The sequence below is a fragment of the Hemitrygon akajei genome, unplaced genomic scaffold (genome assembly GCF_048418815.1).
Source record: "Hemitrygon akajei unplaced genomic scaffold, sHemAka1.3 Scf000053, whole genome shotgun sequence".
In the NCBI taxonomy this organism is placed as follows: domain Eukaryota; kingdom Metazoa; phylum Chordata; class Chondrichthyes; order Myliobatiformes; family Dasyatidae; genus Hemitrygon; species Hemitrygon akajei.
The window spans coordinates 3356745-3371490 of NW_027331939.1; the positions used below are offsets into that span (position 1 = coordinate 3356745).

General features: G+C 49.1%; 1 protein-coding gene and 1 pseudogene across 1 annotated transcript in view; both read left to right on the plus strand.

Moving 5' to 3' along the window:
- The window catches only part of LOC140721279 (N-acetyllactosaminide beta-1,3-N-acetylglucosaminyltransferase 3 pseudogene), a 418101-nt pseudogene that overhangs the window by 399712 nt on the left and 3643 nt on the right, over positions 1-14746 (plus strand).
- The window catches only part of LOC140721276 (uncharacterized), a 133707-nt gene continuing 126905 nt past the window's right edge, over positions 7945-14746 (plus strand). The window contains exon 1 of the mRNA XM_073036129.1: positions 7945-8107. The gene's annotated coding sequence lies outside the window, so the exon portion shown is untranslated. The remainder of the gene's footprint in view (positions 8108-14746) is intronic.

Sequence of the window (14746 nt, forward strand, 5' to 3'; positions counted from 1 at the left end):
AGATTTAAGCCGCTCATCATCTTATACACCTCTATTAGAGCACCTCTCATCCTCCATCTGTCCAAGAAGAAAAGACCAAGTTCACTCACCCTATTCGCATAAGGCATGCTCCCCAATCAGAAAAATCCTTGTAAATCTCCTCTGCACCCTTTCTATGGCTTCCACATCCTTCCTGTAGTGAGGCGACCAGAACTGCACTCCAAGCACAGTACCCCAAGTGGGGTCTGACCAGGGTCCTATATAGCAGTAACATTACCTCTTGGCACTTGAACTCAATCACAAGGTTGATGAAGGCCAATACACCGTATGCCTTCTGAATCACACAGTCAGGCTGCGCAGCATTTTTGAGTGTCCTATGGACTCGGACCCCAAGATCCCTCTGATCCTCCTCACTGCCAAGAGTCTTACCATTCATACTATATTCTGCCATCATATTTACCTTCTAAATTGAACCACCTCACACTTATCTGGGTCGAACTCCATCTTCCACTTCTCAGCCCAGTTTCGCTTCCAATCCGGGTCCCGCTATAACCTCGACAGCCCTCCAAACGATCCACAATACCCCTAACCTTTGTGTCATCAGCAAATGTACTAACCTATCCCTCCACTTCCTCATCCAGGTCATCCTTTATAAAACTTACGGAGAGGAATGCCAGAACACTCATATCAGCATCTCAGTGTTGGAAATTGTCAATATTGCCTTTTTCCAGTTTACTGACTTTTAGATTACAGTTCTTTTTGGACAACATAACGATCTCCCTATCTGTCTCGGTGTCGATCCGTCTATCTATCTAGCCATCCATCTGTCTATCTACCTGGCAATTAGACTTTCTGTCTGACTGTCCTCTACCCGCCGGGATCCCTGCTTCTCTGTCAAACTATAGATATGCGGTCGTGCCAGATATTGCAAAATCGTTTGAACGGATGTCACAAGATTGACAATAAGAAACCGTTTTGGACGTGGAAATGCCTCTTTTCTCAGTTTCACTGAAGACTGGGAAGGGGCCGGAGAACATCAGAGGAAGACGATGGGAAGGTGAGAAAAGGAAATGGGAGTCGGGCTGGTAAAGGAAAATGGTGGAGGGGTGTAATTATCGGAAGTTCGAGAAGGCTCTCTCACTTTATCTCCAAACCTGCACATCACCTCCCTCTGGTTCCTCTTCTCCTTCCCTTTCTTCCAAGGCCTTCTGCCAGAATCCAATCAGATTCTCCCTTCTCCAGTCTTTTATCAAACTGACCCCCCAGCTCTTTACTTCACCACTCCCCCCTCCTAATTTCACCTGATTAATTCCATTTACCTCTTCCTCTCCTCCACCATTTCTAACGCTGACTTTTAATGTCTTACTTCCAGTCCGGAAGACGGGTCTTGGCTCGAAACGTCGCCTATACTCAGGCTGTAGTGATCGGAGACTCTATAGTCAGGGGTCAGACAGGTGATTCTGTGGACGCAGGAAGGAAACTCAGATGGTAGTTTGCCTTCCCAGGTGCCAGGGTCCGGGATGTTTCAGATCGCGTCCAAGATATCCTGCAGTGGGAGGGAGAACAGCCAGAGGTCATGGTAAATATTGGCACCAATGACATAGGTAGGAAAAGGGAAGATTTCCTGAAAAAAGACTATAGGGAGTTTGGAAGCAAATTGAGAAGAAGGACCCCAAAGGTAGTAATCTCGGGAATAGTGCCAGTGCCACGCGACATTGAGAATAGGAATAGAATGAGGTGAAGGATAGTTGCGTGGATGAGGCATTGAAACAGGGGGCAGGGATTCAGATTTCTGGATCATTCGGACCTCTTTTGGGGCAGGTGCGACCTGTACAAAAAGGATGGGCGGCACTTGAATCCCAGGGGGACCAATATCCTGGCGGGGAGGTTTGCAAAGGCTACCGGGGAGAGTGTTACTAGAATTGCTTGGGGTGGAACGGAACTGAAGAGACTGGGGAAAAGGAGGCTGGCTCACAAATAGAGAAAGCTTGTAGATAGTGCGAGAGTGAGGATAGACTGCTGATAGAGAAGGGACGCGCTCAGACCGACGCTTTGTGATGTGTCTATTTTAATGCAAGGAGTGTTGTGAACAAAGCGGATGAGCTTAGAGCCTGGATCACTACTTGGAGATATGATGTGATGGGCATTACAGAGACTTGGCTGGCTCAGGCACAGGAACGGTTACTTCGAGTGCCGGGTTTTAGATATTTCAGAAAGGATAGGGAGGGAGACAAAACTGGTGGGGTTCATGGCACTGTTGATCAGAGATAGTGTCACGGCTGCAGAAAAAGTGGACGCCATGGAGGGGTTGTCTACAGAGTCTTTGTGGAGGTTAGGAACAGGAAGGGATCAATAACTTTACTGGGTGTTTTTCTAGGCCGCCCAATAGTAACAGGTATATGGAGGAGCAGATAGCGAAACAGGTCCTGGAAAGGTGTAGTGATAACAGAAACACGAGGAAATCGGCAGACGCTGGAAATTAAAGTAGGAAAAGGGGTCATTGTTGGGGGTGGGAGCAGCCTGCAACTGCGACTCCACACATGCTTCGATTGTGACCCCCGTTTTCCCTTCCCATGCCAGCTCTACAATCCCCTCTCCCTCAGATCCCACCGTTAACCGCTGGAACCTCAGAGGCTCCATCTTCCTCTCACCCCAACCCTCCCCTCTCCAATGACTCAACCAGCCTCCCTCCTCTGATCCCAGCTCTCATCCGTGCCGGGTCTTTATCATCCCCTCTGACTTTCCACTCTCTGAGCAGAGCGCTCTGTCCTCAGTAAGGGCCTCACCTTTGTCCCCCTTCGCCCACACCTCAGCAAGTTCCGCGTACACCATGACGCTGAACTCTTCTTCCACCGGCTCTGTCTCCGAGCTCACATTTTGGCAAAGACTATCCCACCCCCAACCGATGACCCTTTCTCCCGTCTTCAACCCCCCTCCTCTTCATAGACACCCCACTCTGGTCTTCTGCCTGCTCTGGATCTCTTTATTGCTAATTGCCGACGGAACATCAACCGTCTCGACTTCACCACTTCACCACACCTTGTTCCAATTTCAACCTCACTCATTCCGAACACTCTGCTCTCCACTCCCTCCGCACCAATCCCAACCTCACTATAAAACCCGCTGATAAGGGGGGCGCTTTTGTAGTCTGGCGGACTGACCTCTACCTGGCCGAGGCACAGCGACAACGCTGATACCTCCTCTTATTTACCCCTCGGTCATGACCCCACTAAGGAGCAGCAGGCCACTGTCTCCCACACCATTACCAACCTTATCAGCTCTGGGGATCTCCCATCCACTGTCACCAACCTCATAGTTCCCACACCCCGCACTTCCCGTTTCTACCTCCTACCCAAGATCCACAAACCTTCCTGTCCAGGTAGACCCATAGTCTCAGCTTGCTCCTATACCACCGAACTAATTTCTGCATACCTTGACACTGTTGTATGCCCCTTTATTCAATCCTTCCCCACCTATTTTAGTGACACTTCTCACGTGACATTCAATGATTTTAAGCTCCCTCGCCCCCACCGCCTTATTTTCACCATGGACGTCCAGTCCCTATATACCTCCATCCCCCATCAGGAAGGTCTCAAAGCTCTCCACTTCTTTTTGGATTCCAGACCTAACCAATTCCCCTCTACCATCACTCTCCTCCGTCTAGCAGAATTAGTTCTTACTCTCAATCATTTCACTTTTGACTCCTCCCACTTCCTCCAAACCAAGAGTGTAGCCATGGGCACCCGCGTGGGTCCCAGTTATGCCTGCCTTTTTGTTGGTTTTGTGGAACAGGCCATGTTCCAAGTCTATACGGGTATCCGTCCCCCTCTTTTCCTTCGCTACATCGACGACTGCATTGGCGCTGCCTCCTGCATGCATGCTGAGCTCGTTGACTTCATTAACTTTGCCTCCAACTTTCACCCTGCCCTTAACTTTACCTGGTCCATTTCCGACACCTCCCGCCCCTTTCTTCACCTCTCTGTCTCCATCTCTGAAGACGGCCTATCTGCTGATATCTAGTATAAGCCTACAGACTCTCACAGCTACATGGACTATTCCTCTTCCCATCCTGTCTCTTGCAAAAATGCTATCCCTTTCTCACAATTCCTCCGTCTCCACCGAATCTGCTCTCAGGATGAGGCTTTTCATTCCAGGACGAAGGAGATGTCTTCTTTTTTTAAACAAAGTGGATTCCCTTCTTCCACCATCAACTCTGCTCTCAAACGCACCTCTCCCATTTCCCGCACATCTGCCCTCACCTCATCCATCCGCCAGCCCACTTGGGATAGGGTTCCCCTTCTCCTCACCTACCACCCCACCAACCTCTAGGTCCAACTTATAATTCTCCGTAACTTCCGCCACCTCCAGCGGGATCCCACTACTAAGCACATCTTTCCCTCCACCCTCTTTCTGCTTTCCGCAGGGATCGCTCCCTACGCGACTCCCTTATCCACTCGTCCCGCCCATCCCTTCCCACCGAAAACCCTCCTGGCACTTATTCTTGTAAGCGGAACAAGTGCTACACCTGCCCTTACACTTCCTCCCTCACCACCATTCAGGGTCCCAGACAGTCCTTCCAGGTGAGGCGACACTTCACCTGTGAGTCGGCTGGTGTGGTATACTGCATCCGGTGCTCCAGGTGTGGCCTTTTATATATTGGTGAGACCCGACGCAGACTCGAAGACTGTTTCTCTGAACACCTACGCTCGGTCTGCCAGAAAAAGCAGTATCTCCCAGTGGCCGCACATTTTAATTACACGTCCCATTCCCATTCTGATATGTCTATCCACGGCCTCCTCTACTGTCAAAATAAATCCAAACTCAGGTTGGAGGAACAACACTTTATTACCTGCTGGATAGCCTCCAACCTGATGGCATGAACATTGACTTCTCTAACTTCCGTTAATGCCCCTTCTCCACTTCTTACCCCATCCCTGACATATTTAGTTGTTTGCCTGTTCTCCATCTCCCCCTGCTGCTTCCCCTCCCCCTTTCTTTCTCCCGAGGCCTCCTGTTCCATGACACTTTCCCTTCTCCAGCTCTGTATCACTTTTGCCAATCACCTTTCCAGCTCTAAGCTTTATCCTACCCCCTCAGGTCTTCTCCTATCATTTCACATTTCCCCCTCCCCCCACTACTTTCAAATCTCTTACTATCTTTCCTTTCAGTTAGTCTTGACGAAGGGTCTCGGCCCGAAACGTCGACAGTGCTTCTCCTTATAGATGCTGCCTGGCCTACTGTGTTCCATCAGCATTTTGTGTGTGTTGTTTGAATTTCCAGCATCTGCAGATTTCCTTGTGTTTACTCACACAATGACTGCCACCTTGATTAAAACAAGAGCTCGGCAAGGAGGAGGGAACCGATGCAAAGGGAAAGGGAATGAGAGGAATGGAAGTCGAGGGACAGGATGATGGCTGTGCGGGAGTGACTCACACAACAGTGGTGGGAGGGTGACTGGTGACGGTTCCTTCTCAGATTGGCAGCTGGGCAGCATAAAATCGACGGCTGCAGTTGGGGGAAGAGGGTTTGGTTGGGGGAAACACGGGGAGCGAGGTGTCGCAGACGGGTTCATGGTTAATGGGACGGAGATCTGAGAGTTGCAACAGAGGGAGAGGGGAGCGACTCACTCAATGACAAAGGAAAGTGTGGGCGCAAAAGTGCCATCAGAATGTGTTCGCCACCCAAGCTGAGACGGATGTCGGAAGAGGTGGCAAGGCTATAGGGAGGAGAGCGTATTGGGGACGATGGGGCGAGTACGGTAACAACTCCCTGGATGGCACTGCTCGGAGGTGGGGGTAAACATTGATATTGGAAAATGGCAGCCATCCAGCATAAGAAGCACAACATCGAGTTTGGTGCCGACGAATGGAAGGGGAGGGAAGGGGTTTGCGAGTGATGGGACGGGAAGGGATGTGACAAGAAGGTGAGTGCGAGGGAGTGATTCACTTAGTGTGGAGGATGAAATTGCGCGGGGTAGACTTCCTCCAGCAAGATGGCTGCCGACAGTAGGTGGGATGCACGGCGCGGAGACAGGGTGTAAAGGAAAGCAGAGAATGAGGGTCAATGCGATTCATTGGACAATACCTCGATAACGGCTATCAATGGTACCCAGCACAAATAGTCCACCAGTCTGAAAGGGATGGGCGACGATAGAGGGGAGAGCGAGGCTACCGAGAGCAGAATGTTTCAGGACTGAAGGGACAGAGGTGCGGAACTTTGCAGGGTGGGGCAACGAAAGGTGGAGTAGAGCCTCTCTCGCTCCTATCTGACACTCCTTCGCTCCTCCCCGTCCCCCTTCTCTAACCGTTTCTCTCCCTCTCTCCTCTCTACACCTTCCACCTCGCTCCACTCTGCCTCTCTCTCGCTCTCTCCTCCCCCTCGCTACTTCTCCCCTTTAATCCCCCATTTCTCCCCGCGCTATCCCACCTTCACTTCTCTTCCTCTACCTCTGTCCCCCGCCTTCTCTTCCTCCTCTCTCTTCCCTTCTCCCCTGCTCCCACTCAGGCTCTTCTCCGTCTTCATTCTTTCTTGTTCCTCGCCTTCTCTCTCTCTCTCCACCTTTTTTTCCTTCGCTCTCCCCCTCTCTCGTCCTCCCTTTCCCGCTATCATCTCTCCTCTTTCACCTCTCTCACTATCTCCTCTCCCATGTCCCCTCCTCCTATCTTCCCCACTTACTGTGTCACTCACTCTTCTCCTGATTGCTCAGCGCAAAACTCACTCATCCTTCTCTCTTCCGCTCCTCCTCACATCGTTACCCCTCGTCTCTCTTTCTAGCTCTCTTTCACATCTGTCATCTCTACCTCCAATCCCGCCCCGCCCACACCCCGGGGTACCGGAAGCTCCCAATCACCATCGAAACCTGTGCTGTGCAGGACTCGACTCGATTTTCCTGCTATTGACGACAGCCTTGAAGACTGACGTCACCAAGGAGAGAGTGAGATAAGCGGGGGAGTGTTTGAGAGGGAGAATGGGCGACGAAACGGGGTAGAGACTACTGGAGAGGCTGAGTGGCAGAGAGCGAGATGGAAAGGTGGGGAACAGAGAGATATAACGAGAAAGATGGAGATGGCGAGTGGGGGGAGAGAGATGGAGGGAGGATTGAGAGTGAAAAGGGAAGGGGAGAGTGCAAAGAGAGAGATAGAGGGAGAGAGAGTGGTCTGAAAGAGAAATGGCGATAGAGGGGGAGGAAGGAAGAGAAAGAGATTTGAAACAGAGTGGGGACGAGAGAGTGAGGTGGTAAAGAGAAGTGAGGGAAAGGAGGTAGGGATAGCGAGTGAGAGGCAGTGACAGTGAGTGAGAGGTTTTGAGAAAGATAGGGATGAAAGGAGAATGGCCGGAAAGAGAGCGGAAAGTCGGGAGAGAGAGAGATAGATGGAAGGGGAGAAGGGGAGAGAGGATAAGAAAGGACTTCTTAACTCTCTCCCAGAGTTTTAGCTTCTGTCCACACTGCGAGCAAAAACCCTACCCTTGTCGTGGGCACACAAAGCTCACCAGCGTCCTCCTTGCCTCAGGGGTCGTGTGTCTCCTGTGGTGTGTCTTGTGTGTCTCTGGTGTGTGTCTGATTAAAAAGTCAACGACCTTGTATATATCTCCAAGTGCAGAACACGAGCTGTCCATCACATAGCTCCGCCTTTCAGTTTCCAAGGCAACTCACAGATATTCTGTCTCCCTGATGCTGAATTAGCACACAAGCTGTTCGCTCCCTCTCTCTCTCGTTTAAAGGAACAGTCCACTTTAGAATAATCTTTCAGATCTCGTCACAGTCTAAACATCAGTACAAGATCTGTGATATATTCGCATATTCTTAAGAAAGTTTTGTTGTTAGAATCTCGGCTAACGGCGAAAATTGCAAAATTTTGCAAAATTTCATGGACGTACATAGATGTGTAAGTCACGTGAGCCCTTCTCCCGCTCCCATTTTACCGCAGATCTGCCTTGTTTCCGAGGCTCCGCCCCCAGCTCTGATGACATAAATTACAGTCCTGACTTTCCTTCAGTTCTGTGTTGAAGCGGGTCGGCGGCGGCGGCGGATCGTCTGTAGGATCCGGATTGGGAGACGACCATCACCCCCAGAGTCGGGAATCCGGGGGAGGGTTCACTGTCCGGGCGTGAAAACAAGTTCTCATCGGTGAGTACTGAGGCCGGTCCCGAGTGTGGAAGTCTGATGTAAGGTAATGCACCCAGTTAACTTCCCCGATCTGGCGGCCTCCCTGCGCTTGCTGGACAGAACCTGCCGGGGTCAGTCTGTGTTGTGGGACCTTCACAACATACCGACTGAGATGAGCCGCCGCTCAGCCCCTCTTGCCCTGGTGCTGGGAGCGTGATGGGGTGGTGATACCGAGACCGCACTCATCCATTGTGGTTTATCCCGGGAAATTTACCTTCATCACCCGGCCCCGCATCGGGTCCAAACTTCACCTGGAACGATAGCTGGTGTGTACGATTGTTTTACATCTTTCCAGGGCACGGGAAACGGCCCTTCCACCTGTTGTGTTCTTGCAGACAGAGAAGGTTAAACCGAGCAATCGCACCTTCGGGACACTGCTCCATCTGTCTGAGTGGATCCATCTTTCACCCGTTCAGACAAGGCAGTGAGATCCAGATCTCTCACGGCCTCTCGTTTTAGGTGGCCATCGTTGTGTTTATTTTTCATTGAATCTATACCACTGTTCCGACTTGCCGAAGCGCAGCCACTGTTTCCGGTTTTATAACCCCATTAAATGCGACAAATAAGCCTTTTCCAGTTATCTCGGTTTCTCAAACATCGAGTTATACTGTGAGGTCAAGAGTCCAACTTATCACCGGGGAACATTCAATGTGCTTACAACAGCAGCCTAGAAGGTTTCCTGCAGCCTGGTGCTCTGTGTTTTCAATGTTATTTTAAATCTTCGACCCGGCTGAGAAGAGAGAATAGCGAGGGTTATGAGGATCTTTGATGCTGCCTGCTTTACTGATGCAATGGGAAGTGCAGTCACAGTCCAGGGAGGGGAGTCTGGTTTCTGTCATGTCCTCAGCGGTGCCCACAGTTTTCTGCAGTTCCTTGCAGTCAAGAGTAGACCAGTGGCCTTATGAAGGCGTTATGTATCCGGAAGGTATATTTTGTATGGCGTTTTGATAAGGTTTAGGGAGGGGCAATGTGCCTAAGCCAAAGTTATTGTTGTTTGATCTGGGTTTGTCATTTTAGGATCTTTTTCCATCGTATTATTCAGTCCCCGTGTATTGCTGAATGACCACCAGTGACTGTCCTTGATCCCTCACCCACATGGTTCCATCTCCTCATTCACTCACATCTTGTACAACCTCTCTCCAGCCCGTGTGTGCTCACCTCAATGATGTACAGTACATCAGCAATGTTTCCTCTAACCTTTGTCTTCATTGTGAAGTGTCATCTTGGACCTTTTATCTCATTGAGTTTTTCAGGAATCGTTTTCTTTTTGTTAGCTAGAACTACCAGAGGTTTAATTGAATGCAACACCTAGTAAGGTAACAGTTACAAGTTACGAGCCCAGGGTATGGCAGGAAAAATTCAGGAGAAGGAGAGTCCTTCAACTAATATTGTAATCCTACACAAATGAGTGAGATGTTACAGGTGAGAGACAGGATTGATGAGCCGAGATCATCATTCATGGTCACAGTGAATGCTGGATACCAATGAAATTAAATATCCGCGGATACAATCGAGTGTATTGTTATTTATTAAAAACTGTACTGTATACAAGCATGTCTCCCCTGTTTAATGTAACACCACAAGTCAAGATCACAAGAGATTCCTCATAGAAAAACTCACGGGGGCAGGTATCTGTCTGGTAAAACTTCTTCTGATCTCCCACCTACCCAGTCACATCTGACAGAAGGGAAACAACACTGCAGATGGTGATCCACAACAGGTCTCAGCAACCGACTATATAATGGAACCATCAACTCCTTACACCGCCTTCCCCCACGACCACCCCCCGCCCTGGCTGTAATCTCCAATGTGGGTGGTTCCATACTTTTGACCACCAACCGAAATGCAGTCTCGGATGGACAGATCGTGTCTATCCCGCCAGTGAAGGAATAAGCAAAGCGAATCCTCAGTTCCCTCGCTCGGGGATCGGTAAATCCCCGAGTGTGGACGGATCGGCTTCCTGCTTCTGCAAGCAGTAGCCCGGGAACAGTTCCGGGATGCGGGAAGCTCGCACCTCCCGAGCCTTTGCTGATGATTCGGAGCCGGGTTGAAAGTGCGGCGTTTCCGATAACACCTCCAACTACACCGTTCTCCCCCGGGACGTGCACAGGAAGTCGATGCATTCAATTAGACGAAAGGAATTATTAATTCACTTAAAAGCGATTTGCTACATTTCTAATGTCGATCAACATTATCAATCCCATTCGTGTTCATAAATGTGGCTGACTGCCTTTGTGATGCTTATATTTCAGTAAATACGGCTTCTGACCTTATTATTGTTCAGTCAGCTCCTGGTGATAATCATTAACCAAACCCACAGCTTTATCAGCGGGTCTCTCCGCGTCCTGTTCCTTGGTACAAGGAGCTTGGTACAAGGAGCTTGGTACAAGGAGCTTGGTACGTTCTGTCTCCAAACAAACATCACCATGGAGATGAAGTGTCATCTCAGTGATTTTGAGAGTGGAATGTTGTCGGTGCCAGAGGGTGCAGTTTGAATATCGCAGGACTGCTGAACTCCTGGATTGTCCCGTTCAACAGTCTCAGTTTGCGGAGAATGGTGCTGGGGAAAAAAAGATCAGGTAGCGGCATTTCTGAGAGAGAAAATCGTCTTGGTGATGAGAGAGATCGGTGGATAAAGGCGGAACTGATTCAATCTGCCAGGAAGGCGACAGTAACTCAAATAATCACGTTAATACTGCACTGTGCAGAGAGGCATCGCTGGACGCGTAACGTGTCGAACATTGAACTGAATGGGCAACGGCAGTAGGAAACCACGGATATACAATCAGTGGCCGTATTATTAGATACCGGAGGAGCACAATACATTGCACATCGACATTTCTTATCAACAATGAGATTTAACCCAAAGTTTAATTTTAAATACCACTGACAGATACTTGTGGTCTTTGCTAAAATAGCACACTCACTCCTGCAAAGAAATCAGGCGGTTCCGCAAAGCCATACAATGTTAAAGACAGTATTTAAATGGTAGAAATGTCATGAGGGGACATGGAATGGACCCAAATGCAGGACGCAGGCACTGAAGTACTAGGGGCAGGACGGGGACAACTAAACGATAGAACAAGGTGGGGTGACCGTGCGTGAGGAACGTGGCATTCAAAGGTGATCCTGGGGTTCAGAGATAGTTCAGGCAAGGCAGGAGGATCCTCAGGATTCAGGCAAGGCACGAGGATCCTGAGGATTCAGGCAAAGCAGGGTCTTGGGCTTCATAGCAAGACAGAGTCCTCCGCCAGGTGACGGCAATCTGGCCTGACTTACCTGACGGAGGCGAGGGGTAGGTAAGGGGCAGAGACCTTCGGACGGGCCGCATGACTTCTTGGCACTTCCGCCTCCCAGGCGTGAACACAGAGGCCTGGGCAAGACGCGGTAAACCTGGGCAGGTGCGGGGTACCACCTGTCGGGGGCAAGGGGTAGAAAGTGGCTGAGCCCTCCGCCAGGTAACGGCAATCTGGCCTGACCTACCCGAAGGAGGCGAGGAGTAGGTAAAGAGGCAGAGCCCTCTGCCAGGTAACGGCAATCTGGCCTGACCTGCCCGACGGGGGCGAGGGGTAGGAAGGGGACTAAGTCCAGTGTGACTCCGAAACTGACTCACAGAACTAGTTGATTAGCGGTGGGTACTACAAGCCGGGGAGAACAGGAACGAAGACCAGGCGATCGGCACCAGCAGGACAAATATGACGCACGGATCGGCACAGGGAAAACAGGGCGACCAGCGCAACACAGGACGAGGAGGTCAAAACGGGATGAACGGGATGGACAGTCAGACAGCGCGAGCAAGGCAAACCGGACGGAACCGCGGGACCAGCACCTACCAGGGAAGCAAAACAAATCAGATTCAGAGCAGGACAACCCCCAACTAGACTCACTCTCAGAGCCCCTTGTATCCACCTACCAGCCGATGGGCATCAGGTGCGCCTCCTTGAGTCCAAATAAGCCACAATGATCCACAGGTGTGACTAATTGACTCAAAGGATGAAAGGAGGGACGGCTACAAGTCCCGGGGTCCGGAGTCCACGGACCAGATCAAGACCCGGAATGGGGGCTCCGGACCACAACAAGAAACACTAGAAAACCTGCCGTCCCAAGTGGGCGTATTAACTCATCGTAGAGCTGCCCACCCAGTACAGTCTCTGTGTTTACTCTGTGCTGGTCTGTTACCAGCGAATCCGAGCACCGGAATTCCGTGGGACCAAACAGTAAGTGAACACAATCAGAGTAATGTTCAGTTGACAACACACACATAAGCCTGCACGTCACACTTATCAGCACGTAACTCCAGACCCTGCTTCACAGCGCAAGAACTAGACGGCACAAAAACACATTCGAGCCAATGGTTCTGATGTGCTGTTCGATCCAGGCTTAATTTTGCACCTCAGTAGACGGTGACAAAGATTGCATACTGTATCTCACGACAAATCGATCTGCTCCAAGGAGCAACCGCGACCCGTATCCTGGTTCAGATCGGGTGGTGTCATCGCATTAAATCATTGTTTACTTTGGGACCAATTTACTGTCAGACTATAAACTCCAGTGACAGCTGAGGGCAGAAATCGCTGTGGGCTTATAGGAAAGACACAGTAGCAGGATGGGACATGTGAACTCTGGTGAGAAGTTATGATTTTGGAATAATCTTTTCTTTTGAACATCGGACGTTCCCTTTCGCCAGATTTAACTGTGCCCGGCTACCTGGAGCAGCACCGATCTCAGAGTCAAAAACTTTATAAAGCAATCTTCAATATTTGTCCACAATGGGGCAGCAACTGTGTGGTATTACAAACTGGTGATAGCCACGTCCAAAAGTGTACAACATATTTCACCATCAGATTAGTGTTCACTTACTGGAAATAAATAACCCTATCTATCAGATGACTTTCATGACTAATGGGTCTACTTATGTTACTCCCGTCGGTGTGTTACCCCGCTATCACCGTTACTTTACAAATACCTGAGCTGTTTAAAGAAGAAGAAGTACTGGCGCTATTAAGGAATATAAAAGTGGATAAGTCTCTGGGACGTGACAGAATATTTGCTAGGAGCTTGCGGGAGGTTAGTGTAGAAATAGCAGGGGCTCTGACAGAAATATTTCAAATGTCATTAGAAACGGGGGTGGTACAGGAGGATTGGCGTATTGCGCATGTTGATCCATTGTTGAAAAAGGGTTCTAAGAGTATACCTAGAAATTATAGGCCTGTAATTTTGACGTCAGTGGTGGGTAAATTAATGGAAGCTATTCTTAGATATGGTATATATAATTATCTAGATAGACAGGGCCTGATTAGGAGCAGACAACATGGATTTCTGCGTAGAAGGTCATGTTTGACAATCTTATTGAATTTTTTGAAGAGGTTAAAGAGAACGTTAACGAGGGTAAAGTAGTGTATGTTGTCTATATGTACTTCAGTAAGACCTTTGACAAGGTTCCGTACGGAAGGTTAGTTAGGAAGGTTCAATCGTTAGGTATTAATATTGAAGTCGTAAAGTGGATTCAACAGTGGCTGGATGGGAGATGCCAGAGAGTAGTGGTGGATAACTGTTTGTCAGGTTGGAGTCCGGTGACTAGTGGTGTGCCTCAGGGATCTGTACTGGGTCTAATGTTGTTTGTCATATACATTAATGATCTGGATGATGGGGTGGTAAATTGGATTAGTAAGTATGCAGATGATAGTATGATAGATGCCGTTGTGGATAATGAAGTAGGTTTTCAAAGCTTACAGAGAGATTTAGGCCAGTTAGAAGAGTGGGCTGAACGATGGTAGATGGGTTTAATGCTGATAAGTGTGAGGTGCTGCACTTTGATAGGACTATTCAAAATAGAACATACATAATAAATGGTAGGGTATTGAGGAATGCAGTAGAACAGAGTGATCTGGGAATAATGGTGCATATTTCCCTGAAGGTGGAATCTAGTGGATAGGATGGTGAAGAAAGCTTTTGGTATGCTGGGCTTTATAAATCAGAGCATTGAGTATAGGAGTTGGGATGTAATGTTAAAATTGTGCAAGACATTGGTGAGGCCAAATTTGGCATATTGTGTGCAGTTCCGGTCACCGAATTATAGGAAAGATGTCAACAAAATAGAGCGGGTACAGAGGAGATTTACTAGAATGTTACCTGGGTTTCAGCACCTAAGTTACAGAGGAAGGTTGAACAAGTTAGGTCTTTATACTTTGGAGCGTTGAAAGTTGAGGGGAGAATTGATAGAGGTATTTAAAATTATGAGGGGGATAGATAGAGTTGACGTGGATAAGCTTTTTCCATTGAGAGTTGGGGAGATTCAAACAAGAGGACATGAGTTGAGAGACGGAGTAAAAGTTTAGGGATAACACGAGGGGGAACGTCTTTACTCAGAGAGTGGAGGCTGTGTAGAACAAGGTTCCAGTAGAAGTGGTAGAGGCAGGTTCGATATTGTCATTTAAAAAAACGGATAGGTATATGGGCAGGAAAGGAATGGGGGGTTATGGGCTGAGTGCAGATCGGTGGGATTAGGTGAGAGTAAGCATTCGACACGGACTAGAAGGCCTGTTTCCGTGCTGTAATTGTTATATGGTTATATGCGAGATGATAGACATTCAAATGGAG